Source organism: Giraffa tippelskirchi, chromosome 11 (assembly GCF_054371585.1).
Source record: "Giraffa tippelskirchi isolate mGirTip1 chromosome 11, T2T-mGirTip1v1.2.pri, whole genome shotgun sequence".
NCBI lineage: Eukaryota > Metazoa > Chordata > Mammalia > Artiodactyla > Giraffidae > Giraffa > Giraffa tippelskirchi.
This window is the reverse complement of record NC_137285.1, coordinates 75,277,874-75,289,900: the sequence shown is the minus strand read 5'-3', so window position 1 is coordinate 75,289,900 and position 12,027 is coordinate 75,277,874.

Sequence of the window (12,027 nt, the reverse complement as noted above, 5' to 3'; positions counted from 1 at the left end):
GGGCTGCCTTTCCTCCCTCCAAGGAAGACAGCCTGCTCGGCCGCCTTCAAGCTGACAGTCACATTGGGCTGGGAAGTGCTACCTGGGAAGTCAGTTTGCAGGGGCCATGGCCCCGGCTGCATGTTTACAGCTAGGCCTCCCACACTTCCCGGGAACACCAAGGCTCCCACGACACAGCTCTTCCAACAAGTTTGTTCTGCAGGAGAGAGCTCGCGAGACTAGGCCTTTCTTGGCTCGGGAAGTGAGGCCCTGCTGGAATCCCTATGGGTCGGGCAACTCAAGAGCCCCACGTTGCCAGCGCGTGGGAGGGATGAAAACGTTCTCTCTGGGGCTGCCTTTCCTCCCTCCAAGGAAGGCAGCCTGCTTGGCCGCCTTCAAGCTGACAGTCACATTGGCCTGAGAAATGCTAGTAGGGAAGTCAGTTTTCAGGGGCAATGGCCGCTGGGTGCACGTGTATGCCTAGGGCTCCCACACTGCCCAGAACATCAAGGTTCCCTCCACACAGCCCTTCCGTCACGTTTGCTCAGCAGGAGAGAGCTCGCGAGACTATGCCTTTCTTGACTCGGAAATGAGGACCTGCTCTCAGCACTACGGGTTGGGCCTCTCAAGAGCCCCACGATGCCTGCATGCGGGGGGCATGAAAACGCTCTCTCAGGGGCTGCCTTTCCTCCCTCCAGGGAAGAGAGCCTACCCGGCCGCCTTCTGGCTGAAAGTCACATCGGGCTGGGAAGTGCTAGTTGGGAAGTCAGTTTTCACGGGCAATGGCCGCTGGGTGCACGTGTATGCCTAGGGCTCCCACACTGCCCAGAACATCAAGGTTCCCTCCACACAGCCCTTCTGTCACGTTTGCTCAGCAGGAGAGAGCTCGCGAAAGTGGGCCTTTCTTGGCTGGGGAAGTGAGGACATGTTTGCAGGCTTCTTGTACTGGCGTCTGCAGAGCCCCACACTTGCTGTGCGAGAGAGGCCTAAAAACCCAGTCTTTGGGGCTGCCTTTTCTCCCTCCAAGGAAGACAGCCTGCTCGGCCGCCTTCAAGCTGACAGTCACATTGTGCTGGGAAGTGCTACCTGGGAAGTCAGTTTGCAGGGGCCTTCGCCGCTGGCTGCACGTTTACAGCTAGGCTTCCCACACTGCCCGGGAACATCAAGCCTCCCTCCCCACAGCTCTTCAGTCACGTAAGCTCTTCAGGAGAGAGCTCGCAAAAGTAGGCCTTTCTTGGCTCGGGAAGTGAGGACCTGTTTGCAGTCCTCTTTTACGGGCGTCTGCAGAGCCCCACACTTGCTGTGCGAGCGAGGCGTAAAAACCCAATCTCTGGGGCTTCCTTTCCTCCCTCCAAGGATGACAGCCTGCTCGGCCGCCTTCAATCTGACTGTCACCTTGGGCTGGGAATTGCTACCTGGGAAGTCAGTTTTCAGGGGCCATCGCCGCTGGCTGCACGTTTACAGCTAGGCTTCCCACACTGCCCGGGAACATCAAGGCTCCCTCCACACAGCCCTTCCGTCACGTTTGCTCAGCAGGAGAGAGCTCGCGAAAGTAGGCCTTTCCTGGCTCGGGAAGTGAGGACCTGTTTGCAGGCCTCTTGTACTCGCGTCTGCCGAGCCCCACACTTGCTGTGCGAGGGAGGCATACAAACACAATATCTGGGGCTGCCTTTCCTCCCTCCAAGGAAGGCAGCCTGCTTGGCCGCCTTCAAGCTGACAGTCACATTGGCCTGAGAAATGCTAGTAGCGAAGTCAGTTTTCAGGGGCAATGGCCGCTGGGTGCACGTGTATGCCTGGGGCTCCCACACTGCCCAGAACATCAAGGTTCCCTCCAAACAGCCCTTCTGTCACGTTTGCTCAGCAGGAGAGAGCTCGCAAAAGTAGGCCTTTCTTGGCTCGGGAAGTGAGGACCTGTTTGCAGTCCTCTTGTACTGGCGTCTGCAGAGCTCCACACTTGCTGTGCGAACGAGGCCTAAAAACCCAGTCTCTGGGGCTGCATTTTCTCCGTCCAAGGAAGACCGTCTGCTCGGCCGCCTTCAAGCTGACAGTCACCTTGGGCTGGGAAGTGTTAGTTGGGAAGTCCGTTTTCAGGGACCATGGTCGCTGGCAGCACGTTTACAGCTAGGCCTCCCACACTGCCCGGGAACATCAAGGCTCCCTCCACACAGCTCTTCCGTCACGTGTGCTCTGCAGGAGGGAGCTCGCGAGACTAGGCCTTTCTTGACTCGGGAAGTGAGGCGCTGCTCGCAGCCCTATGGGTGGGGCCTCTCAAGAGCACCACGTTGCCTGCACGCTGAAGGCATGAAAACACTCTCTCTGGGGATGCCATTACTCCCTCCAAGGAAGAGAGCCTACCCGTCCTCCTTCTGGCTGAAAGTCACATCGGGCTGGGAATTGCTAGTTGGGAAGTCAGTTTTCACGGGCAATGGCCGCTGGGTGCACGTGTATGCCTGGGGCTCCCACACTGCCCAGAACATCAAGGTTCCCTCCACACAGCTCTTCCCTCACGTTAGCTCTGCAGTAAAGAGCTCACGAAAGTAGGCCTTTCTTGGCTCGGGAAGTGAGGACCTGGTTGCAGTCCTCTTGTACGGGCGTCTGCAGAGCCCAACACTTGCTGTGCGAGGGAGGCCTAAAAACACAGTCTGTGGGTCTGCCTTTCCTCCCTCCAAGGAACACCGCCTGCTTTGCCGCCTTCAAGCTGAAAGTCACATTGTGCTGGGAAGTGCTACCTGGGAAGTCAGTTTGCAGGTGCAATGGCCGCTGGGTGCACGTGTATGCCTAGGGCTCCCACACTGCCCAGAACATCAAGGTTCCCTCCACACAGCTCTTCCCTCACGTTAGCTCTGCAGGAGAGAGATCGCGAAACTAGGCCTTTCTTGGCTCGGGAAGTGAGGACCTGTGTGCAGGCCTCTTGTACTGGCGTCTGCAGCGCCCCACCCTTGCTGTGCGAACGAGGCCTAAAAACCCAGTCTCTGGGGCTGCCTTTTCTCCGTCCAAGGAAGACCGTCTGCTCGGCCGCCTTCAAGCTGACAGTCACCTTGGGCTGGGAAGTGCTATTTGCGAAGTCAGTTTTAAGGGGCCATTGCTGCTGGCTGCACGTTTACAGCTAGGCCTCCCACATTGCCCGGGAACATCAAGGCTCCCTCCTCACAGCCCTTCCGTCACGCTCGCTCAGCAGGAGAGAGCTCGCGAGACTAGGCCTTTCTTGACTCGGGAAATGATGACCTGCTGGCAGCACTATGGGTCGGGCCTCTCAAGAGCCCCACGTTGCCTGCGCGCCGGAGGCATGAAAACGCTCTCTCTGGGGCTGCCTTTCCTCCCTCCAAGGAAGAGAGCCTACCAGGCCGCCTTGTGGCTGAAAGTCACATCGCGCTTGGAAGTGCTATTTGGGAAGACTGTTTTCAGGGGCAATGGCCGCAGGGTGCATGTGTATGCTTAGTGCTCCCACACTGCCGAGAACATCAAGGTTCCCTCCACACAGCTCTTCCCTCACGTTAGCTCTGCAGTAAAGAGCTCACGAAACTAGGCCTTTCTTGGCTCGGGAAGTGAGGACCTGTTTCAGTCCTCTTGTTCGGGCGTCTGCAGAGCCCAACACTTGCTGTGCGAGGGAGTCCTAAAAACAGTCTGTGGGTCTGCCTTTCCTCCCTCCAAGGAACACCTCCTGCTTTGCCGCCTTCAAGCTGAAAGTCACATTGTGCTGGGAAGTGCTACCTGGGAAGTCAGTTTGCAGGGGCAATGGCCGCTGGGTGCACGTGTATGCCTAGGGCTCCCACACTGCCCAGAACATCAAGGTTCCCTCCACACAGCTCTTCCCTCACGTTAGCTCGGCAGGAGAGAGATCGCAAAACTAGGCCGTTCTTGGCTCGGGAAGTGAGGACCTGTTTGCAGGCCTCTTGTACTGGCATCTGCAGAGCCCAACACCTGCTGTGCGAGCGAGGCCTAAAAACCTAGTCTTTGGGGCTGCCTTTCCTCCCTCCAATGAAGACAGGCTGCTCGGCCGCCTTCAAGCTGACAGTCACATTGTGCTGGGAAGTGCTACCTGGGAAGTCAGTTTGCAGGGGCCATGGCCGCTGGCTGCACGTTTACAGCTAGGCTTCCCACACCTCCTGGGAACATCAAGGCTCCCTCCACACAGCCCTTCCGTCACGTTTGCTCAGCAGGAGAGAGCTCGCGAAAGTAGGCCTTTCCTGGCTCGGGAAGTGAGGACCTGTTTGCAGGCCTCTTGTACTCGCGTCTGCCGAGCCCCACACTGGCTGTGCGAGGGAGGAATACAAACACAGTATCTGGGGCTGCCTTTCCTCCCTCCAAGTAAGACAGCCTGCTCGGCCGCTTTCAAGCTGACAGTCACATTGATCTGAGAAGTGCTAGTTCGGAAGTCAGTTTACAGGGCCAATGGCCGCTTGGTGCACGTGTAAGCCTAGGACTCCCACACTGCCCAGAACATCAACGCTCCCTCCACACAGCCCTTCCGTCACGCTTGCTCAGCAGGAGAGAGCTCGCGAAAGTAGGCCTTTCTTGACTCGGGAAGTGAGGACCTGTTTGCAGGCCTCTTGTATGGGCGTCTGCAGAGCCCCACACTGGCTGTGCGAGCGAGGCCTAAAAACCTAGTCTTTGGGGCTGCCTTTCCTCCCTCCAAGGAAGACAGGCTGCTCGGCCGCCTTCAAGCTGACAGTCACATTGTGCTGGGAAGTGCTACCTGGGAAGAAAGTTTGCAGGGGCCATGGCCGCTGGCTGCACGTTTACAGCTAGGCTTCCCACACTGCCCGGGAACATCAAGGCTCCCCCCAAACAGCTCTTCCGTCACGTTAGCTCTGCAGGAGAGAGCTCTCGAGACTAGGCCTTTCCTGGCTCGGGAAGTGAGGACCTGTCTGCAGGCCTCTTGTACTGGCGTCTGCAGCGCCCCACACTTGCTGTGCGAACGAGGCCTAAAAACCCAGTCTCTGGGGCTGCCTTTTCTCCGTCCAAGGAAGACCGTCTGCTCGGCCGCCTTCAAGCTGACAGTCACCTTGGGCTGGGAAGTGTTAGTTGGGAAGTCCGTTTTCAGGGACCATGGTCGCTGGCAGCACGTTTACAGCTAGGCCTCCCACACTGCCCGGGAACATCAAGGCTCCCTCCACACAGCTCTTCCGTCACGTTTGCTCTGCAGGAGAGAACTCGCGAGACTAGGCCTTTCTTGACTCGGGAAGTGAGGCCCTGCTCGCAGCCCTACGGGTCTGCCGCTCAAGAGCCCCACGTTACCTGCGCGCTGAAGGCATGAAAACACTCTCTCTGGGGCTGCCATTCCACCCTCCAAGGAAGACATCCTGCTCGGCCGCCTTCAAGCTGACAGTCACATTGGTCTGAGAAGTGCTATTTGGGAAGTCATTTTTCAGGGCCAATGGACGCTGGGTGCACGTGTATGCCTAGGGCTCCCACACTGCCCAGACATCAAGGTTCCCTCCACACAGCTCTTCCGTCACGTTAGCTCTCCAGGAGAGAGATCGGGAAACTAGGCCTTTCTTGGCTCGGGAAGTGAGGCCCTGCTGGAATCCCTATGGGTCGGGCAACTCAAGAGCCCCATGTTGCCAGCGTGCGGGAGGCATGAAAACGTTCTCTCTGGGGCTGCCTTTCCTCCCTCCAAGGAAGGCAGCCGGCTTGGCCGCCTTCAAGCTGACAGTCACATTGGCCTGAGAAATGCTAGTAGGGAAGTCAGTTTTCAGGGGCAATGGCCGCTGGGTGCACGTGTATGCCTAGGGCTCCCACACTGCCCAGAACATCAAGGTTCCCTCCACACAGCTCTTCCGTCACGTTAGCTCTCCAGGAGAGAGATCGGGAAACTAGGCCTTTCTTGGTTTGGAAAGTGAGGACCTGTTTGTAGGCCTCTTGTACTGGCGTCGGCAGAGCCCCACACTTGCTGTGCGAGGGAGGCATAAAAACACAGTCTCTGGGGCTGCCTTTCCTCCCTCCAAGGAAGACAGCCTGCTCGGCCGCCTTCAAGCTGACAGTCACATTGGGCTGGGAAGTGCTACCTGGGAAGTCAGTTTGCAGGGGCCATGGCCCCGGCTGCATGTTTACAGCTAGGCCTCCCACACTTCCCGGGAACACCAAGGCTCCCTCGACACAGCTCTTCCAACAAGTTTGTTCTGCAGGAGAGAGCTCGCGAGACTAGGCCTTTCTTGGCTCGGGAAGTGAGGCCCTGCTGGAATCCCTATGGGTCGGGCAACTCAAGAGCCCCACGTTGCCAGCGCGCGGGAGGGATGAAAACGTTCTCTCTGGGGCTGCCTTTCCTCCCTCCAAGGAAGGCAGCCTGCTTGGCCGCCTTCAAGCTGACAGTCACATTGGCCTGAGAAATGCTAGTAGGGAAGTCAGTTTTCAGGGGCAATGGCCGCTGGGTGCACGTGTATGCCTAGGGCTCCCACACTGCCCAGAACATCAAGGTTCCCTCCACACAGCCCTTCCGTCACGTTTGCTCAGCAGGAGAGAGCTCGCGAGACTATGCCTTTCTTGACTCGGAAATGAGGACCTGCTCTCAGCACTACGGGTTGGGCCTCTCAAGAGCCCCACGATGCCTGCATGCGGGGGGCATGAAAACGCTCTCTCAGGGGCTGCCTTTCCTCCCTCCAGGGAAGAGAGCCTACCCGGCCGCCTTCTGGCTGAAAGTCACATCGGGCTGGGAAGTGCTAGTTGGGAAGTCAGTTTTCACGGGCAATGGCCGCTGGGTGCACGTGTTTGCCTAGGGCTCCCACACTGCCCAGAACATCAAGGTTCCCTCCACACAGCCCTTCTGTCACGTTTGCTCAGCAGGAGAGAGCTCGCGAAAGTGGGCCTTTCTTGGCTGGGGAAGTGAGGACATGTTTGCAGGCTTCTTGTACTGGCGTCTGCAGAGCCCCACACTTGCTGTGCGAGAGAGGCCTAAAAACCCAGTCTTTGGGGCTGCCTTTTTTCCCTCCAAGGAAGACAGCCTGCTCGGCCGCCTTCAAGCTGACAGTCACATTGTGCTGGGAAGTGCTACCTGGGAAGTCAGTTTGCAGGGGCCTTCGCCGCTGGCTGCACGTTTACAGCTAGGCTTCCCACACTGCCCGGGAACATCAAGCCTCCCTCCCCACAGCTCTTCAGTCACGTAAGCTCTTCAGGAGAGAGCTCGCAAAAGTAGGCCTTTCTTGGCTCGGGAAGTGAGGACCTGTTTGCAGTCCTCTTTTACGGGCGTCTGCAGAGCCCCACACTTGCTGTGCGAGCGAGGCGTAAAAACCCAATCTCTGGGGCTTCCTTTCCTCCCTCCAAGGATGACAGCCTGCTCGGCCGCCTTCAATCTGACTGTCACCCTGGGCTGGGAATTGCTACCTGGGAAGTCAGTTTTCAGGGGCCATCGCCGCTGGCTGCACGTTTACAGCTAGGCTTCCCACACTGCCCCGGAACATCAAGGCTCCCTCCACACAGCCCTTCCGTCACGTTTGCTCAGCAGGAGAGAGCTCGCGAAAGTAGGCCTTTCCTGGCTCGGGAAGTGAGGACCTGTTTGCAGGCCTCTTGTACTCGCGTCTGCCGAGCCCCACACTTGCTGTGCGAGGGAGGCATACAAACACAATATCTGGGGCTGCCTTTCCTCCCTCCAAGGAAGGCAGCCTGCTTGGCCGCCTTCAAGCTGACAGTCACATTGGCCTGAGAAATGCTAGTAGCGAAGTCAGTTTTCAGGGGCAATGGCCGCTGGGTGCACGTGTATGCCTGGGGCTCCCACACTGCCCAGAACATCAAGGTTCCCTCCAAACAGCCCTTCTGTCACGTTTGCTCAGCAGGAGAGAGCTCGCAAAAGTAGGCCTTTCTTGGCTCGGGAAGTGAGGACCTGTTTGCAGTCCTCTTGTACTGGCCTCTGCAGAGCTCCACACTTGCTGTGCGAACGAGGCCTAAAAACCCAGTCTCTGGGGCTGCATTTTCTCCGTCCAAGGAAGACCGTCTGCTCGGCCGCCTTCAAGCTGACAGTCACCTTGGGCTGGGAAGTGTTAGTTGGGAAGTCCGTTTTCAGGGACCATGGTCGCTGGCAGCACGTTTACAGCTAGGCCTCCCACACTGCCCGGGAACATCAAGGCTCCCTCCACACAGCTCTTCCGTCACGTGTGCTCTGCAGGAGGGAGCTCGCGAGACTAGGCCTTTCTTGACTCGGGAAGTGAGGCGCTGCTCGCAGCCCTAAGGGTGGGGCCTCTCAAGAGCACCACGTTGCCTGCACGCTGAAGGCATGAAAACACTCTCTCTGGGGATGCCATTACTCCCTCCAAGGAAGAGAGCCTACCCGTCCTCCTTCTGGCTGAAAGTCACATCGGGCTGGGAATTGCTAGTTGGGAAGTCAGTTTTCACGGGCAATGGCCGCTGGGTGCACGTGTATGCCTGGGGCTCCCACACTGCCCAGAACATCAAGGTTCCCTCCACACAGCTCTTCCCTCACGTTAGCTCTGCAGTAAAGAGCTCACGAAACTAGGCCTTTCTTGGCTCGGGAAGTGAGGACCTGGTTGCAGTCCTCTTGTACGGGCGTCTGCAGAGCCCAACACTTGCTGTGCGAGGGAGGCCTAAAAACGCAGTCTGTGGGTCTGCCTTTCCTCCCTCCAAGGAACACCGCCTGCTTTGCCGCCGTCAAGCTGAAAGTCACATTGTGCTGGGAAGTGCTACCTGGGAAGTCAGTTTGCAGGGGCAATGGCCGCTGGGTGCACGTGTATGCCTAGGGCTCCCACACTGCCCAGAACATCAAGGTTCCCTCCACACAGCTCTTCCCTCACGTTAGCTCTGCAGGAGAGAGATCGCGAAACTAGGCCTTTCTTGGCTCGGGAAGTGAGGACCTGTTTGCAGGGCTCTTGTATTGGCGTCTGCAGCGCCCCAAACTTGCTGTGCGAACGAGGCCTAAAAACCCAGTCTCTGGGGCTGCCTTTTCTCCGTCCAAGGTAGACCGTCTGCTCGGCCGCCTTCAAGCTGGCAGTCACCTTGGGCTGGGAAGTGTTAGTTGGGAAGTCAGTTTTCAGGGACCATGGTCGCTGGCAGCACGTTTACAGCTAGGCCTCCCACACTGCCCGGGAACATCAAGGCTCCCTCCACACAGCTCTTCCGTCACGTTTGCTCTGCAGGAGAGAACTCGCGAGACTAGGCCTTTCTTGACTCGGGAAGTGAGGCCCTGCTCGCAGCCCTACGGGTCGTGCCTCTCAAGAGCCCCACGTTACCTGCGCGCTGAAGGCATGAAAACACTCTCTCTGGGGCTGCCATTCCACCCTCCAAGGAAGACATCCTGCTCGGCCGCCTTCAAGCTGACAGTCACATTGGTCTGAGAAGTGCTATTTGGGAAGTCATTTTTCAGGGCCAATGGACGCTGGGTGCACGTGTATGCCTAGGGCTCCCACACTGCCCAGAACATCAAGGTTCCCTCCACACAGCTCTTCCGTCACGTTAGCTCTCCAGGAGAGAGATCGGGAAACTAGGCCTTTCTTGGTTTGGAAAGTGAGGACCTGTTTGTAGGCCTCTTGTACTGGCGTCGGCAGAGCCCCACACTTGCTGTGCGAGGGAGGCATAAAAACACAGTCTCTGGGGCTGCCTTTCCTCCCTCCAAGGAAGACAACCTGCTCGGCCGCCTTCAAGCTGACAGTCACATTGTGGTGGGAAGTGCTTCCTGGGAAGTCAGTTTGCAGGGGCCATGGCCCCGGCTGCATGTTTACAGCTAGGCCTCCCACACTTCCCGGGAACACCAAGGCTCCCTCGACACAGCTCTTCCAACAAGTTTGTTCTGCAGGAGAGAGCTCGCGAGACTAGGCCTTTCTTGGCTCGGGAAGTGAGGCCCTGCTGGAATCCCTATGGGTCGGGCAACTCAAGAGCCCCATGTTGCCAGCGCGCGGGAGGCATGAAAACGTTCTCTCTGGGGCTGCCTTTCCTCCCTCCAAGGAAGGCAGCCTGCTTGGCCGCCTTCAAGCTGACAGTCACATTGGCCTGAGAAATGCTAGTAGGGAAGTCAGTTTTCAGGGGCAATGGCCGCTGGGTGCACGTGTATGCCTAGGGCTCCCACACTGCCCAGAACATCAAGGTTCCCTCCACACAGCCCTTCCGTCACGTTTGCTCAGCAGGAGAGAGCTCGCGAGACTATGCCTTTCTTGACTCGGAAATGAGGACCTGCTCTCAGCACTATGGGTCGGGCCTCTCAAGAGCCCCACGATGCCTGCATGCGGGGGGCATGAAAACGCTCTCTCAGGGGCTGCCTTTCCTCCCTCCAAGGAAGAGAGCCTACCCGGCCGCCTTCTGCCTGAAAGTCACATCGGGCTGGGAAGTGCTAGTTGGGAAGTCAGTTTTCACGGGCAATGGCCGCTGGGTGCACGTGTATGCCTAGGGCTCCCACACTGCCCAGAACATCAAGGTTCCCTCCACACAGCCCTTCTGTCACGTTTGCTCAGCAGGAGAGAGCTCGCGAAAGTGGGCCTTTCTTGGCTGGGGAAGTGAGGACCTGTTTGCAGGCTTCTTGTACTGGCGTCTGCAGAGCCCCACACTTGCTGTGCGAGAGAGGCCTAAAAACCCAGTCTTTGGGGCTGCCTTTTCTCCCTCCAAGGAAGACAGCCTGCTCGGCCGCCTTCAAGCTGACAGTCACATTGTGCTGGGAAGTGCTACCTGGGAAGTCAGTTTGCAGGGGCCATCGCCGCTGGCTGCACGTTTACAGCTAGGCTTCCCACACTGCCCGGGAACATCAAGCCTCCCTCCCCACAGCTCTTCCGTCATGTAAGCTCTGCAGGAGAGAGCTCGCAAAAGTAGGCCTTTCTTGGCTCGGGAAGTGAGGACCTGTTTGCAGTCCTCTTTTACGGGCGTCTGCAGAGCCCCACACTTGCTGTGCGAGCGAGGCCTAAAAACCCAATCTCTGGGCCTGCCTTTCCTCCCTCCAAGGAAGACCGCCTGCTTGGCCGCCTTCAAGCTGACAGTCACCTTGGGCTGGGAAGTGCTATTTGCGAAGTCAGTTTTAAGGGGCCATTGCTGCTGGCTGCACGTTTACAGCTAGGCCTCCCACATTGCCCGGGAACATCAAGGCTCCCTCCTCACAGCCCTTCCGTCACGCTCGCTCAGCAGGAGAGAGCTCGCGAGACTAGGCCTTTCTTGACTCGGGAAATGATGACCTGCTGGCAGCACTATGGGTCGGGCCTCTCCAGAGCCCCACGTTGCCTGCGCGCCGGAGGCATGAAAACGCTCTCTCTGGGGCTGCCTTACCTCCCTCCAAGGAAGAGAGCCTACCAGGCCGCCTTGTGGCTGAAAGTCACATCGCGCTTGGAAGTGCTATTTGGGAAGACTGTTTTCAGGGGCAATGGCCGCAGGGTGCATGTGTATGCTTAGTGCTCCCACACTGCCGAGAACATCAAGGTTCCCTCCACACAGCTCTTCCCTCACGTTTGCTCTGCAGTAAAGAGCTCACGAAACTAGGCCTTTCTTGGCTCGGGAAGTGAGGACCTGTTTCAGTCCTCTTGTTCGGGCGTCTGCAGAGCCCAACACTTGCTGTGCGAGGGAGTCCTAAAAACAGTCTGTGGGTCTGCCTTTCCTCCCTCCAAGGAACACCTCCTGCTTTGCCGCCTTCAAGCTGAAAGTCACATTGTGCTGGGAAGTGCTACCTGGGAAGTCAGTTTGCAGGGGCAATGGCCGCTGGGTGCACGTGTATGCCTAGGGCTCCCACACTGCCCAGAACATCAAGGTTCCCTCCACACAGCTCTTCCCTCACGTTAGCTCGGCAGGAGAGAGATCGCAAAACTAGGCCGTTCTTGGCTCGGGAAGTGAGGACCTGTTTGCAGGCCTCTTGTACTGGCATCTGCAGAGCCCAACACCTGCTGTGCGAGCGAGGCCTAAAAACCTAGTCTTTGGGGCTGCCTTTCCTCCCTCCAATGAAGACAGGCTGCTCGGCCGCCTTCAAGCTGACAGTCACATTGTGCTGGGAAGTGCTACCTGGGAAGTCAGTTTGCAGGGGCCATGGCCGCTGGCTGCACGTTTACAGCTAGGCTTCCCACACCTCCTGGGAACATCAAGGCTCCCTCCACACAGCCCTTCCGTCACGTTTGCTCAGCAGGAGAGAGCTCGCGA